The sequence below is a fragment of the Protomyctophum parallelum genome, assembly GCF_964188405.1.
Source record: "Protomyctophum parallelum genome assembly, chromosome: 15".
Lineage (NCBI taxonomy): Eukaryota > Metazoa > Chordata > Actinopteri > Myctophiformes > Myctophidae > Protomyctophum > Protomyctophum parallelum.
This window is the reverse complement of record NC_139710.1, coordinates 40,747,086-40,762,615: the sequence shown is the minus strand read 5'-3', so window position 1 is coordinate 40,762,615 and position 15,530 is coordinate 40,747,086. Positions and strand designations below refer to the sequence as shown.

Genomic DNA, 15,530 nt, shown 5'->3' with positions numbered 1-15,530 from the left:
GCTGCCAGTGTAAATAAGGGTCCCTGGAGGCGTGATAGCACAAGTCCTGGTTACAGACAGTAAGTACAACAGGTTCTGGACAAACAGTTAAGGTCCATTTAGACCTGGGAACAATTCTACAAAATGTCTTCTAAATCCTGACAGTTTTCTGAAAAACTCTGTTTCTATGTAATTGGCCACCGACCCCCCATCAGAAAATATGTTGTCCCAGAAGCAAAGATTTGAGCGAAAAACGTTCGCTCTGAAAGAATATTTTCACGATTAAAAAAAATAGCAGACCTACAAGCTCGTAGCGCGGCACTTGGTACCGCACTACGAGCTTGTAGATCTGCTATTTTTCAATAGCTAAAGTATAACATAATGAAACACCAAAAGGGGTTCCCGCCCAAAATGTGTTAAGGTCCATACACAACATGGGGAATGATTTATTTTGACATTAGTTCACATTAATTTAAACACCCAATTGGGTTAGGAGTATTATGCAGAAGGATGAGGATGATTATACAGAGGCGATGAAGCAATGAAATTATAACTAACATTCACCTCAAATACCTGTATTAGTGAGGCATCACCAAAAAAGTGGTTTTTATTGCGTCATTTCAATTTCATCACTGCTGGTGTGTAATGACCTTTACTGGAACCTCACATGGACGGTTTAGTGTTTTGATTATGTTCAGCAATTATTGGATGTCTCAGGATAGATATTCATTCTTTTCAGGTCATGTTAAGAGTAAAGCTCGTTTCACAAAATGTATAAGGGCTACTATTTCCCTGTATGAATGTCCAGTTTAGATAGATCAAGACACCGGCGTAGTAGAGCATAGATAGTCTTCTATCTTTTTCTTTCCCCTACAAACAAGTGGAGTTTCAGTTTTCCTTTTTTCAGATGATTCATTACATCGACTCACTGGCCTTGGAACGTCTCGGAATCCCCCAGGAGGAAGTCACTAATGTTGCTCTGGAGAGGGAAGTCTGGAGCACTCTGGTGGAGCTGTTGCCCCCGCGACCCGACTACGGATAAGCGGTTGAAGATGGATGGATGGATGGATGGATAATTCAGAGTAAAAGAAGAAGGGCGATTCCCCTGTGTGAATCCTCATGTGAGTTTTCAGATGTCCAGTTTGGGTGAAGCTTTTGCTACAAAGTTGACACACAAAGGGTTTTTCCCCTGTATGAATCCTCATGTGGTCTTTCATTGTTCCAGCTTTCTTAAAGGTTTTGCTACAAAATGGACACGCAAAGGGCTTTTCCCCTGAATGAATTCTCATGTGGTCTTTCAGATTTGACGTATTATAAAAGCCTTTACCACAAACTGAACAGGCATAGGGGGTTTCCCCCGTATGAATACTCATGTGATATTTCAGATATCCCTTTTGTGCATAGCCTTTACCGCAAACTGTACACGTAAATGGCTTTTCACCTGTATGAACCCTCATGTGTTTGTCAAGATGGTCTTTGCAAACAAAGCCTTTGCTACAAACGGTACAGGCGAACGGGGTTTCCCCTGTGTGAATCCTCATGTGATATTTCAGATAACTCTTTTGCGCAAAGCTTTTGTCACACACTGTACACGGAAAGGGCTTTTCACCCGTGTGAACCCTCATGTGTTTGTCCAGGTGGTCCCTGCAAACAAGGGTTTTGCTACAAACTGTACAAGCAAAGCCTTTGTGCGATTTCAGCGTGTCTGAAACACACACGTCGTCGCTGGTCTTCCAATCATCGTCGACTTCAGCATCGGATTCGGAACGGTGTGAATTCAGTGCGTTTGAAACCGACACGTGGTCGCTGGTCTTCCAATCATTGTCGACTTCAGCATCGGATTCGGAGCGGTGGGAATTCAGTGCGTTTGAAATTGACACTTGGTCGCTGGTCTTCCAATCATCGGAGACTTCGGTGTCGGATTCGGAACTGTGTGAGGAGAGGAGCTGGTCATCGCTAGTTGGCTGTGGTGGCAACCAGTAGTCTATGTAAGCTTGTGTTTTCATGTGTTCAGCTGAGGTGCTGGCTGGAGGCTCTCCGTGATCATAAACATCATTATCACTTGTCGCTGCTAGTAATGTCAACGTTGACCCACCACTACCCTCCTCTGTTCTTAGAAGTACCAACTCTCGTTTCTCCTCCATCTGTGGAGGTTCTACTTTCACCTGGACCAGACTTTCCTGCTGTTTCTCATTAATCTGTGGAGGTTCTCCTTTCACCTGGACCAGACTGCCGCTCCTCTCATGCTGTTTCTCTTTAATCTGTGGCGGTTCTAGTTTCGCCTGGACCAGACAGCTGCTCCGCTCCTGCATTTCAGGGGAAACCTCTTCTTTACAGCCAGGAAGGAATTGGAGACCTATAGACAGAGCACAGAGGATGTAACTTCACAGAGAGCAACTCAATGGGAATTCTGATTCTCCAAGTTACTGATTTGTTTGCACAGAGTGCCACGCTACGAGATTGCAGGTCTGCTATTTTTGAAAAGAAATTGCGAAAATGTATTATATATATTCTTTCAACGCAAACGTTTTTACTGAAATCGTTGCTTCTGGGGGTGGGTCCCTGGCAAAACATATTTTCAGACGAGGGTCCGCGGCCAAATAAAGATAATTCTGGGGGTCCTTGACATGAAATATTGAGCACCACTGATAGAGGAACATACATTCAGAAAACTGTCATGATTTAGAAGACGTTTTTTTATTTAGATGTCAAGCCTAAATGGGTTAAGATGTAACACAGGTAAAGTAATGCGTAACTGTATGTTTAACTAAGGTTTTCCACAGGTTTTAATTTCTGAAAAAGACATAGGTCTAACGTTATATTTATTTTTATTATACTATCCTTGTTAATATAACGCTATTTAGGTCAATGATATAACACTATGTTGTGATAATAATATAGCAGCCCTAAAGTGACTATACGATATAGAGCGTAGTAATTACTAAGATAGTATAGAGTATAGAGCATAATAATTACTACGCTCTACTAATAGCTACTTGAGGCCAGTCAACTGTATTCTGTGTTTTGGAATGATGATGCGCGACCATAACGTTGCTCTCCATGGTTTTGATCAAAACGGCAATGTTCTGTACTCATTTCTGACTAAATCAATCACCTCGTTTGGAATATTAACGCTTCTAAAGAGTCCTAAAAAACGAGGTAGCGTGAAGTAGTATTTTGGACACCACCGACATACAGTACATACAATACAATATGCTGTTCCACGGACCACCCAGAAGTTAAAAACCTGCTCTGAAAATATATATATTCAAGATTTGCAGAGCATTGCATTCTCAAGATTTTTCTAAAATAGATCTACAAGCTTGTAGCGCAGCCCTCTGTACAAGCTACTAGCTTGTAGGAATGTATGAATGGGTTAATAATAAAGGGATCCAATGGTAATTCCGACGGAGAGACCTTAGAGTATATATGAATAGAGAAGGCACCCAGCGGAAACCCTGAGGCGAAATGGACATAGTGGCCGAATGAAGGTATTGCAGCCTGGCCCCAAACACATGAACGCGCTGGTCCGTTGACTATCATTGTGCACGTTCACGACGCGTTCGTGCGTGTTCAACGGCAGCGCGTTCATGTGTTTGGGGCAAATCCATCCCAGAATGCAATATGTTCCTACCCGGAAGGAGGAGTGAAATCGCCTCATGCGCTTTTGAGCAACTTAATGCAAGTGGATGGGAGGAGAACTCGGATGTCATCTCTATTCATATATACTCCAAGGGAGAGACGCTTTGATGCTTCAATTTAAGTTTAACACTCTTATTGCTAGCCTATTCTGCTTGGCTGTCTTGGGCTATGCTAAGGGATTAACATTGGACGAAGGAACTGTTTCGGGGCCCACAGCAAACTGTTCTCTTATAGCGAGAATCACACCGCATACATCAAAATAAACTAGAACTTGTCCACTTCAATTTTTAAAGAAATCATGATTTTACCATCTTCCATTCTGGAGATATTGACCTTTTTCTAACACCTGCTTTTTCCTGCACTCTGCTCGCTTGAAAAAACAACAGAGATATGGAAGGTCAAAGTTGACAGACATTTCAGTTCCGTTTTTTTATATGAACACAAATAATATCCTATACATACCATACACTGAATGAAAGCCCTCAATGTCTACTTTTAGGAGGAAATCAATATACACATTGATCCCATGTACAGTTTGTCAGTAATTGTTTATTGAATGCAGCTTGCGGCCACCAGAGAGAACTTTCGAGAAGGCATGGACCTGAACAACTATTATTCACAAAATAAGGCCTATAGCGACACATGTACATACTATATACCGTATGAAACAGAAGACTGCTTTCATAAGAAAAAAACTAATACTGTAATAATAATAAAAATCACACCCCTGTGAAGTGAGCAGTGCAACAGTTGCACTGCTCACTTCACAGGGGTGTTCCGACAGAAACAGAGTCTACACAAAGACGCCTCCTCGCGAGCAAACAGGGGGCCCCCTCCCTCCCCTGAGACATGCAGGGGGGGAGTGAGAAACAGCTCTGCCTAGCTGTCATGAAATGTGATCTGGCTAAGGGCTAGCTAGTAGCTACGCTCGCAATGGGGGCCGCCATTGTGTGATAGTGAGCATTTGAGCCCCTCCCGTCCTGAGTTTCAGGAAGGGAGGGGGAAGAGGCATCTTTTTCTTTTTCTTTGTGATCACGTGATCAGAGTGTTGTGCTACCGTCCAATGCTAGTAGGTAAAGTGCTCGGGTGTGTAGAAAGGCGATTGAAAGTTATCAATAAAAACATACAGGAAACGTAAATCTCCCTTTCCCGCATCGGAGCACTGGGAACCACGTAAATGTCCCTTTCCCGCAGAGAAACGGTTAAGTGTTACTCACAGCTCGTCTCAGTGCAGTGGTTGTTCTCAAGCCGTGTGAAGATGGAAGTCATGCAGGCAGCCGTCCTCCAGGGGGCAGCAGAGCTCAGGTGTGCTGATGTAGGAATGCATGTTATGTTGACACTGAGACCACATGCTGTGATTGGATAGATGAACATCACTGGTACACATCTGACAGAGAGAGAGAGAGACACTCAGTCACACACACACACACACACACACACACACACACAGGGTTGAAAACCACTGCTCTACTACGTATAATTAGTCTCTAGGCTTTAAACTTTTCCTGCACAATATGGATCTATGTATTTATTTTCTGCCGTTTTTAATCCTTCATGTGGCAGTGCTATTAACGCATTTTAAAATGTCTTCTAAATCCTGACAGTTTTCTGAAAACCCTATATGTTTCTATATCAGTGGTGCTCAATATTTCATGTCAAGGACCCCAAAAAGTATATGTAATCGGCCGCCGATATGTTGTTCCAGTGACCTCCCAGAAGCAAAGATTTGAGTTAAAAAAAACGTTTGCTGTGAAAGAATATATATTCAAAGATTTGTGCCGCATTTTCACGATTTTTCAAAAATAGCAGACCTACAAGCTCGTAGCACGGCACTCAGTGCCGCACTATGAACTTGTAGATCTGCTATTTTTCAATAACTAAAGTATAACATAATGCTTGAAACACCAAAAGGGGTTCCCGCCCAAAATGGGTTAATAAAACTACAGTCAAATCTCTCATGAGAAGCAAGTACTGTACTCGACTATTCCAAGAATGAGAACGGATCACACCGCAAACGGTCCTACTGGTAAAAAAAAACCCCAAAAAAAGGCATGTGAGAACCCCTCTCCTCCCACTGCTCACACCTGCAACTTATGTTAATTACAGTAGTTTCCCAAAAATGCAACAGTAGGTTCGTCTCTCACATCTAGACTCACAGCTAAGGTTTCAGCAGTGATCCAAACGGATATGGTCAGATGTTACGTTCATTTATTTGACATGGACATCACAATCACATTGTATTTCGGTAACTTCTGGTTATTTGAAGGTTATTCAACTCTCTCCAGCTGTCTATCACCCCTGGCTCCGCCCCTGCATGTGAGCACAGTTGATTTGATTTCAACCATAGTTAAGAGTCCTCTGTAGAACACGTTACCACCCGTCTCTAGTTTTTGAACGGTATAGGCAGAGAGTTCCAAAAGTTTGACCCCCTTCACTGAGAAGACAGACTGCCAGAATGAGTTCTTAGATTAGATTAGATTAGATGTCTTTATTATCCACAAGGGAAAATTGTTTCTTACGCTTGGGAACAGTACAGGTACCATGTGTTGAGGCTTGTGTAGTTGCTCTACCAGAGCTCGGAAGTCTTATCAATCAGTCCATACGAGGGGATCTCCGTCGGTATGTAGTTGGACACGTGGTGTATGAGAACATAACTAGAAGTAGTAAGAACGCAGGGTCCTACCCACATTTCTTTTGCATCGTTTCAATGTTGACAAAAACAATGTCCATACATTTTCAGACCCTTTTCAAAAATAGCAGATCTACAGTCACTTCATGACATGAAGCTTGTACAACTGTAAGCTTGTAGATCCAACGCCATTTTTCAAGAGTTATTTTGTGGAAAATAAACATTGAAATGGTCTCTAGCCCAAGGGTCCTACCCACATGAAGGGCGTGACTTGTAATGCAACTGTCTACATTATTCAAATCTAAACATGGCTTTATATAGATAAACTGTTTTTAAAGAAACTCGGGTCATCAATGTTTTACACACAATACAATCTGCAGGCAATGCATTTTGGTTGAAAGTTATGAGAGACATACTTGTACCACCTTTTACTACTAGCCTTAGGCAGGGCAAGTCGATATGAGATGTGACTTGCCCTGAAAACCTGACCATGCCATTGTAGGAATTTTCAAAAGGAAGGAGAGAGATAGCATTGGAACCACTTACTATTAACCGGTCACTGTCTGGGATCCTCCAGGCCAGTGGCTTTCAACCCATATCGTATCAAGGCTCATTATGTATTCTGCATTTGAGCCATTTGACGAGATTAGCCTCTCAGACCCAAAACCTTGAATATTTTGTTTGGTTGGATAAGATTTTCTCCACATTTCCATGCTGTATTTATGTTGGTACCATAGGAGTGATAACAGGCTAACGTTGATCAAAAATAATTACAATTATTCTACGTTCTCTAATTGTGTAGACTTCTTGTAAATTAAGTAATAGGCTACAGATGCTTAATAATAATTTAACTCTCAAGAGTCAAATGAAACTAAATGGACCCGTACGGCCGTTTTTAGCTCAAGGAGTGTTGGAATGGTTTCAGATTATAATACGACCCCATTTTTGGGGATATTTCCATCGGAAAGAAATGCAGTCTTATTGTCAATAGGGTAAGGAATTTGTCATATCTGGCCTGTGCAATTTGTGATTACGAGGGCTAAAAGGCAAAACAATAAATGGTAAAGTTTCAATGTTCAATGCAAAAAAAACAGAGACAGCCCTACCTGTCACTGGTCCATTCCAGGAGGCAGACGGAGGCAGGCTGCGGTCCTAGCAGTCAGCATGAGCAGCCGCATGGCACTCTTCTGCAAAGGACCATCATCATCATCATCACCACCACCACACGTTTGTTTTCCCCCCTCGCACGACTACTGCGGTGGATAATTATACAGACATGCTCTTCAAACCACAAAATGCTCATCTGATGATGGAGAAGCACGTGGGTGGAAAAAGTGGAATTCCACAGCGAATATACCACCTCTCAGATTAAGGGAGTCTCGAGCAAACACCCAGTCCGTTCAATGTAAAAGGTGGATTGTTACAAATGTTTAATCAAGATATATCGTAGTGTGGCCTCTATCGTGATACATATTTCAAACAAGCATTTCCTGTTCAGGCAACCTGAAAGCAGACTTCACCTGTCCGAAAGTTTTTTTTAGCTGCCAAGAGCAGGTGGGCAACCCTTAGTGTTTTATTTAGCTGCCAGGGGCAGGTGGGCAAACCTTAGGGTTTTATTTAGCTGCCAGGGGCAGTGGGCAACCCTTATTGTTTTATTTAGCTGCCAGGGGCAGGTGGGCAAACCTTAGTGTTTTATTTAGCTGCCAGGGGCAGGTGGGTAACCCTTAGTGTTTTATTTAGCTGCCAGGGGCAGGTGGGTAACCCTTAGTGTTTTATATAGCTGCCAGGGGCAGGTGGGCAATGTTGGCCTAAGTCACTATAGTAATGATTACCACCAGAACATAGTGATTTAACCTTTTAACAAACAAAATATCACTTACCCTATCTTTAAGTACATGAAAATGTTTGAGAACCATTGATTCAAACAAAAACATCATTAAGGAGACAAGCCCAAATAAGTAGCCCTGGTCCAGTGCTTACTGACAGTGAGAGACTCGCTGTAAGCACTGGACCAGGGCTACCAAATAAGCAGCTACACTTTAGAAACAATTAAGAAACCCACAACAAACTATACAGGTATCAATACAATATTCACAGGCCACTTTACAGGGGGAAAATAATTGCAGGCTACAATTAAGCTCACACAGTGCGTCGATCCTGCTTTTACGATGCTACAATTACAACAAGACAAGTGACACCACTGACTGTCACCACACACACACAGCCATATATTATGGTTCACATGACGGTACTATGATTTACCATGACAGTCATGTTTCAGGGCTAGACGATTATGAAGCTCGCTGTAGTTGTCGCCTGCCCCACCATCCATCACTTCAATAATTCAGCAGAAACAAAATTACTTTGGTCGGGCAGGCAACCTGCGGGCCTGCATTGGCCGTCCGGGGTGTGCACCCGGGTTCGGTGGGGGCCTAAGCGGGGGCGCTGTCGACGTACAGGCCGGTCAGGGACCCCCCGTGGGACCCCTATAGCTGCCTACGAGCTACCGTGGAGTGGGACGGTAAAAAACAAACAAAAAACGTTCCAAACGGGGCTAGAGAGTTAGCCAGTTAGCCACTTTTCACCACGATACTATTACAACAACACGCCTGCTGGCGCCACATGAACAATACATTTATATGCCAATAAAGCCTGTATATCTGGCTGCTACACAACACTGTACCTGAAAGGAGGAGATGAAGTGAATCAATGCAGTTTTTTACTGTAGACACGACACACACACACACACACACACACACAGAAAGCTGCTGCTTTGGACTGAAAACACCCAGGTTGCCAGGTCTGTGAAAAGAAGCCCAAAAGAAGCAATCCTTCGCCCATATACAGCCCCTGCCCTTTTGCCTCAAAGCCCTTTCCCTAGTGGGGTTGTGTGGGGGGCCAATAAGCGCTTGAGTGGGGGGGGCAAAAAGTGCTTGTGTGGGGGCCAATAAGGGCTTGTGTGGAGGGCCAATAAGGGCTTATGTGGGGGCAATAATAATTAATTATAGGCCTACTTTTAATCAGTTTTTTTAGTTTCAGACTAATGAGAACGTATTGCTTATTTTACTGTATTTTATGAAATGGCACAAGGGACGGACCCACAAAAAGACCACCCCAAAAAAATGGCAAGCGATGCGCGCCCACACATAGGCCTATGTGCCCTTTTCTGGGGTTTCAGCCCCTGCCCCCTCAGCACTCTCTGCATACATACATGCATACACATGCATACATGTATATAGCCTGCATACATGTATACAGGTACATGCATACTGCGTACATGATACCACTCATCATAAGGTGGTAAAAAGGGAAACAAAAAATATACAGTTAGGGGAGTTCAGATTGTACGGCCCTTTGAGAGCGGTTTTGAAGAAGTAAAGGGATTCGCATGTCTTAATGACTGTTGGTAGGGCCACTAGGGCGTCCCACATTTTGGTGGCATAGGAGCGAAATTAATTTAGTCCCATGTTATTTCCGAATCTGGGTTGCACATGGTTTGTTGAACTCCCTCTGGTGTTGTGGGTGTTTAAGTATAAATAGGCTACTAGTATAAATACTTTAAGTATTTAGCCAGGTACATATGCCAGGATATGGGTAGAGAATCTTGTGGACCAGACCCATTACAAGATGCTGTACTGTGTCGTCAACCCTATGCCATTCCAGCCAGTCAAAGTGGGCAGAGGTGAGGTGGGTTCGGGAGTGATCGGCCGTAGTAGGCGGACCAGTTTGTTTGAAGTCCACACCCACAACACCAGAGGGAGTGCAACAAACCATGTACAACCCAGATTCGGCACAAACAAGGGACTAAATTCTTTTCGCTCCTATGCCACCAAAATGTGGAACGCCGTACCAACAGTCATTAAGACATGTGAATCCCTTGACTCCTTCAAAACCGCTCTCAAAGGGCACCTACGGATGGCTGCAATTCGAAACTGGCCTCTGTAAAATCTGAATCCCCCCCACCCCCCCCCCCCCCCCATTTTCCCTCACTGTATATTGTATATTTTCCCTTTTTTGCTTCCCATATGATGAATTCCTGTTCTGTACTTTAGCTACATAGAAATGTCTATTTGTATGTCTCTAAATGTCTGTATGTCTTTAAATGTTTTGATGAATTGAACAATGTGGACCCTGTTGTAAACAAGTGTAATGCTTAATTGGGTCGTCCACTCACAGTTGACAGTCTTTGTATTGAGTTTGTGCTTAAAATGTACTGTAAATTCTACAAACTGTTAATAAATATTTCAATCAATCAATCAATGTTTTGGGAAGTTTTAAACCCAGCTCTGACCTGTGTGATTGTGCCACCTAGTGGCCTGAGTTAGATGCTTTGTCATAGAATATTGGCATGTATGTTATCTATGCATCAGATTGATCTTGAACCAGTGTGGTTTTTGGCAGCACGTTTAGATTTTAGTTTTAGTCATAGTTTCTTGAATAGTTTTCATTTAGTTCTACTCACATTTTAGTCACCCGGAATGTTTTGGAGTCAAGTCTAGTTTTAGTCGACTAAATATTGTGTGATTTTAGTCGACTATAGTATATCTGAGTTGATTTAGTCGACAAAAATGTATTTTGCCGGGCCTTGATGCCGTCGAAGGGCCTAATTTTCTCATCAGTGAATAACGGTCCTCCTCCTCCTCCTCCTGCTCCTCCTCCTCCTCTACTAATATAATTACATTTAACATTTAACCAGTAAGACGCCCTTGTGAACACATCCGCCTGGGTGACAGCAGACAGCTGGGCGAGCACTTTGGCATGGGGGGTGTCTTGAATGTACAGTCAGGGTTTGATGAGTTCAGATCAACATATAGAATGTCAGAAAGGATAAATTAGGTCAAATGTCCACCAAATATGAAAGTTCTTAAGTGAAAACTTAAGAACTTTGTGCAAAATGTATCGAGGTCTTTGAGACCCGATAAAGACCAGAGGCAGGCAGGGCGTTGCCATGGGCGGGTCTTTCATGATGCCCTCTTCTGGTCCAGTGTGCGCAACATTGGAACACATAGATGACTAGATTTTAAGGCTGCAAACATGGCATTCAATCCAGTCCTGTTGCGATGATCAGAGCAATGATCACGGAGTTATGGCCATTTGAAGTGTTAAACACTGCTGTAGCACCCTGTGTGAACACTTTATTGTAGGGCTACACACACCGTCTGCGAACGCCGCGTGTCAAAACAGCCGCCTCCGTTATTTTCAATGAACCTATCGCACACCAGCGGCGTCCGACACGCGTTCATGCCTTGCCTGGCGCTCCGATACGCCACTGTTCTATTTTCCAGGCGTTGCCGCACGGCAACGCCTGTGTCTCGTCGCCGCACGGCAACGCCTGTGTCTCGTCGCCGCACGGCAACGCCTGTGTCGCGTCGCTGCACACCCGGTGTGTGATGGGCTTGATTTGGTGTGACTATTATTTTCATGTGGTCTCCAGATGCCCCAAACCTGGCCCCTGGGGGCCGCACATGGCTCCTGGTGTGACTATTAACCCATTTAGGACTGAGGCCACTCAGGCCAGATTCTACAGAATGTCCTGACAGTTTTCTGTGTTATGTTATAACCTATACAAGTTGTTGTCAATGTACTTCATGTGAAGGACCGCAAAAATTACATGTAATTGGTCGCCGACCTGAAAATATGTTTTTCCAGGGACCCAGAAGCAAAGATTTGAGTTCCAGACGTTGGCTCTGAAAGAATATATTAAAAAAATATAGCAGATCTACAAGCTCATAGAGCTTGAGCTTGTAGATCGGGGTTCTTGTCCTGAATGGGTTAATAATAATAAAAAATACATACAAATTATATAGCGCTTTTCAAGGTGCTCAAAGTCACTTTACAGAACAAAATAAAAACAATTTTATTAGAAAGGTAACCCCATTGTCATGGCAGGCCGCTGAAAAGTGTTGGTGCCAAGCTTGGTGCAGATTGGAGGGCCCCCCACCCCCCTGGAGCTTTTTTCCCCTTCCCAACGTGACACATAGGCCCTCATTTATCCGCCAAAGCTTGAAATTGAACTTGAGTAGGACAAAAAGTCACGTCTGGTCGGGAGCTGTTGTATACTTTGTCCTCGGCTGTTTTTCTGTCGTACACAAGCGGAGCAGCATTGTCTGAACTGCTGATACGCTGTCACAGGCATCTAAGCATATGTTTTCAATCCTAAAATGTTAATATAAAAGTATGTATATACATGTAAAAAAAAGAAAAAGAGAGATTTCCAACTTTACAAGTAATTAAATTCGCGCAATTAAAAACAATATAACATGTTTACAATGTATTAGTTTGTGCTCAATCTAACAGTGCTTTACTGGCCTTGTTATGCAAGCACACTTGTGAGATGATTTGGGAGTGCATGCGGCATGACATCAGATGCCTATATCACTGTACTGTCTGTGATATTATAAAAAAAGGCATAAATGGACTGCACGCCTTTATTTCCAAGTGATGATGACAAGCATACAGCTTGCCTATTTGCAATTGTAGCAGGCTATAGGCGTAAGGAGCTTAATCATTCACCATTTAAATAAGTGCTTTGACAGTTCAGATAAAAGCGAGATCATTTTAGGGGGTCGGGAGGACGGGACCGCGGCGTGCGTCTCCAACACATACCAGCACACATGCAAGCGGCAAGCCTTCATCCATATGTTTATGATTCGTTCATCAATGATCAAATCACTACAACGTTGATTATGACTGCCTTGACGACATGATAGCCTATCTCTCATGCAGGCATCACTCACCCTCACCACAGGACTTATCACAGCAGTGCGCAGTCTCACGCCTTCGCCGTGCACTGCACACGAATGGGTAAAATGAATATAGGCCAGCCTACAAACGTATTCATGGCGATGCGATGTCGATGTGTCATGTAGGTGCGTGCATGGATGACAGCAAGGCAAGCGAGGTGAGAAGGAAACTGACAGGGTAGGCCTACAGTACAACTTTATTTAATTCATGCAGGTGTTCGTTCTTTATTTATTTAACAACACACCAGTTAGTTGGGCTTGCAAGTGGCGTGTGCATCTGTGTGTGTATATGAGAGAGGGGGTGAGGCGGGCAGCAAGGCACGGGAGAAACTTTATTTTTCCTGTAACCATGGTTTCCAGGTCGTATTGCAGTTGTTCATGTCGCAAAAACGAGGGCGAGGCTTGGTTTCATATGGCGTGCCAGATAGATTTCAGCCGTCACATTTATTAACGTCAGAACGAAATTAAGGAAGGATCAGCTGTTTGCGATCACTTTATAAATGCCGTGGCGACGTGGGTGTACTATTTATTTTATTTTATTTCTTTATTTGACAGGGACAAAGCTCATTAATCAACATGTCAGTTTTCACATCAATGTAAATGGGCCAGAGTTAGCCGAGGCTAAATTTCATCTGTAGTCCCTGGTACTACGAAACCCACACTCGAATTTGGGGCAGATTTTACACTCAATTGATAAATGAGGGCCATACTGTCTGCATATGTGTACGTATAACAATTATGACATATAGGCCTGCAATATTCAGGATTTACAGCAAGGGATTGCTTAATAATAATAAACAGCCAAAAACGAAGCCAAATAAATGCAAACTGAGGATTTAAACACTTGCAGTAATGTACCGTATCATGAAGACTTTTGGGGTCATTTTATTGACACAAATGAATAAGCCCATTGTTATTAACAGTGACAAGGACCGTGTGCGTCACTGTTATTCACCGTTACCCCTTTTTTGGGGGGCCCCTGAGCTTGAGCCTCTTTGCGGTCACGCGGACGCTCAAGCTCAGGGGCCCCTGGGCCCCCAGCCACGGCCCGTGGGCCCCCAGCTGGGCCACAAACCCAAAGCATCCACTTTGCTCTGGGTAAGAACATTTGCTAAATGCCTGAATTGTGAATTGTATTCCTAATGGGTCATTTGGAAGTCAAACTTTCTTTTCTTCGTTTTATTTTTTATTTATTTATTTTATGTCAGTGTGCTTTACACAAAACGGTATTAAGACACAACAGCAGTAGATTATAAATTTGCATTGTACTGTACTGTACTTGTACTGTAACACAATATAACTAGTTAGAATAGAACATGAGGGCCCAGGCCGTAGCGTAACGGTCTGGGCACCGGACTGGTAATCCAGTCGCAGTGTGCCGCGGGTTCGACTCCCGGACCCGACACGGCCTTTACTGCATGTCATCCCCCCATCTCTCTCCCGTTTCCTGTCAGCCTACTGTCTGTCCCTTCAAAAAAAATCAATAAAAGGCGTAAGCCGCAAAAAAATATCTTAAAAAAAAAAGAAAAAGAATAGAACATGAGAATGCATTGAAATAAACAGAAAATTAAGAATAAACAGTAGGCTACAGAATAATAATAATAAATTAAAAAAACAACAGTAAAAGGCAGCAGCAGATTAGATTTCAAAGCACATTATTCAGAGGTGACAGGAGATCGCGAGACTTTGCGAGTTCCATGCAAGTGGATGGAGCTCGTGAAGTCTTGCGATAGACCAGAGTTTGCGCTTTACGGCTGAAACACAGCAAAGGCGTTACTATGAAGTAAAGTGTGCTGCTTGGGATACTATTTACTGTACATTATGAAGAGAGGATATATATTTAAAAAAAGGGATGGAAATAAGCGAATTAGCATTACAATCCAACGCCCTATTCAGGGCTTATGGTCGGGTAGGGCAGCTGGCCAATAATGCGTTTTCATGAGGGACAATTGGACCACTTTTATGGACTAAACAACTGCAACTAAAGGCGAGAAAGCCTTCTAGCATGAAATTCTCCTTCAGGAGTAAAGCTTGTTTCACAAAATGTATAAGGGCTACTATTCCTTTATATGAATCCTCATGTGAGTTTTCATTGTTCCAGCTCGATTAAAGCATTTGCTACAAAATGGACACACAAAGGGTTTTTCCCCTGTATGAATTATCATGTGGTCTTTCAGATTTGTTTTATTGTAAAAACTTTTGCTACAAACTGAACAGGCAAAGGGCTTTCCTCGTTTATGAATATCCATGTGCTGCTTTAGAGATTTTTCTATATGGTAGCTTTTGTCACAGACAGTACAAGAAAAGAGCTTATGAATCTTCATGTGAGTTTCCAGATCTTCATTAAGAGTAAAGTCTTTGCTACAAATTGCACAACAAAAGGGATTTTCACGACTATGAATCTTCATGTGAATTTTTAGAATCTTCTTACTAGTGTAACTTTTGCTACAAAATGAACAATTAAAGGACAATTCCATAGTAACTGGCCTTTTCTTTTCATGGATCTTCATGTGGTCTTTCAGATTTGATTGAACGGC

The 15,530-nt window shown here is 42.9% G+C and overlaps 1 long non-coding RNA gene across 1 annotated transcript; it reads right to left on the bottom strand.

Annotated features, from left to right (window-relative positions):
* Window positions 1-412: 412 nt before the first annotated feature.
* Window positions 413-9,025, bottom strand: LOC310872324. The gene is made up of 4 exons (XR_014570368.1): window positions 8,934-9,025; window positions 7,357-7,437; window positions 4,839-5,008; window positions 413-2,335 (listed from the first exon to the last, which is right to left on the bottom strand). It is a non-coding gene; the product is annotated as an uncharacterized lncRNA (long non-coding RNA).
* Between the last annotated feature and the right edge of the window lie 6,505 nt (window positions 9,026-15,530).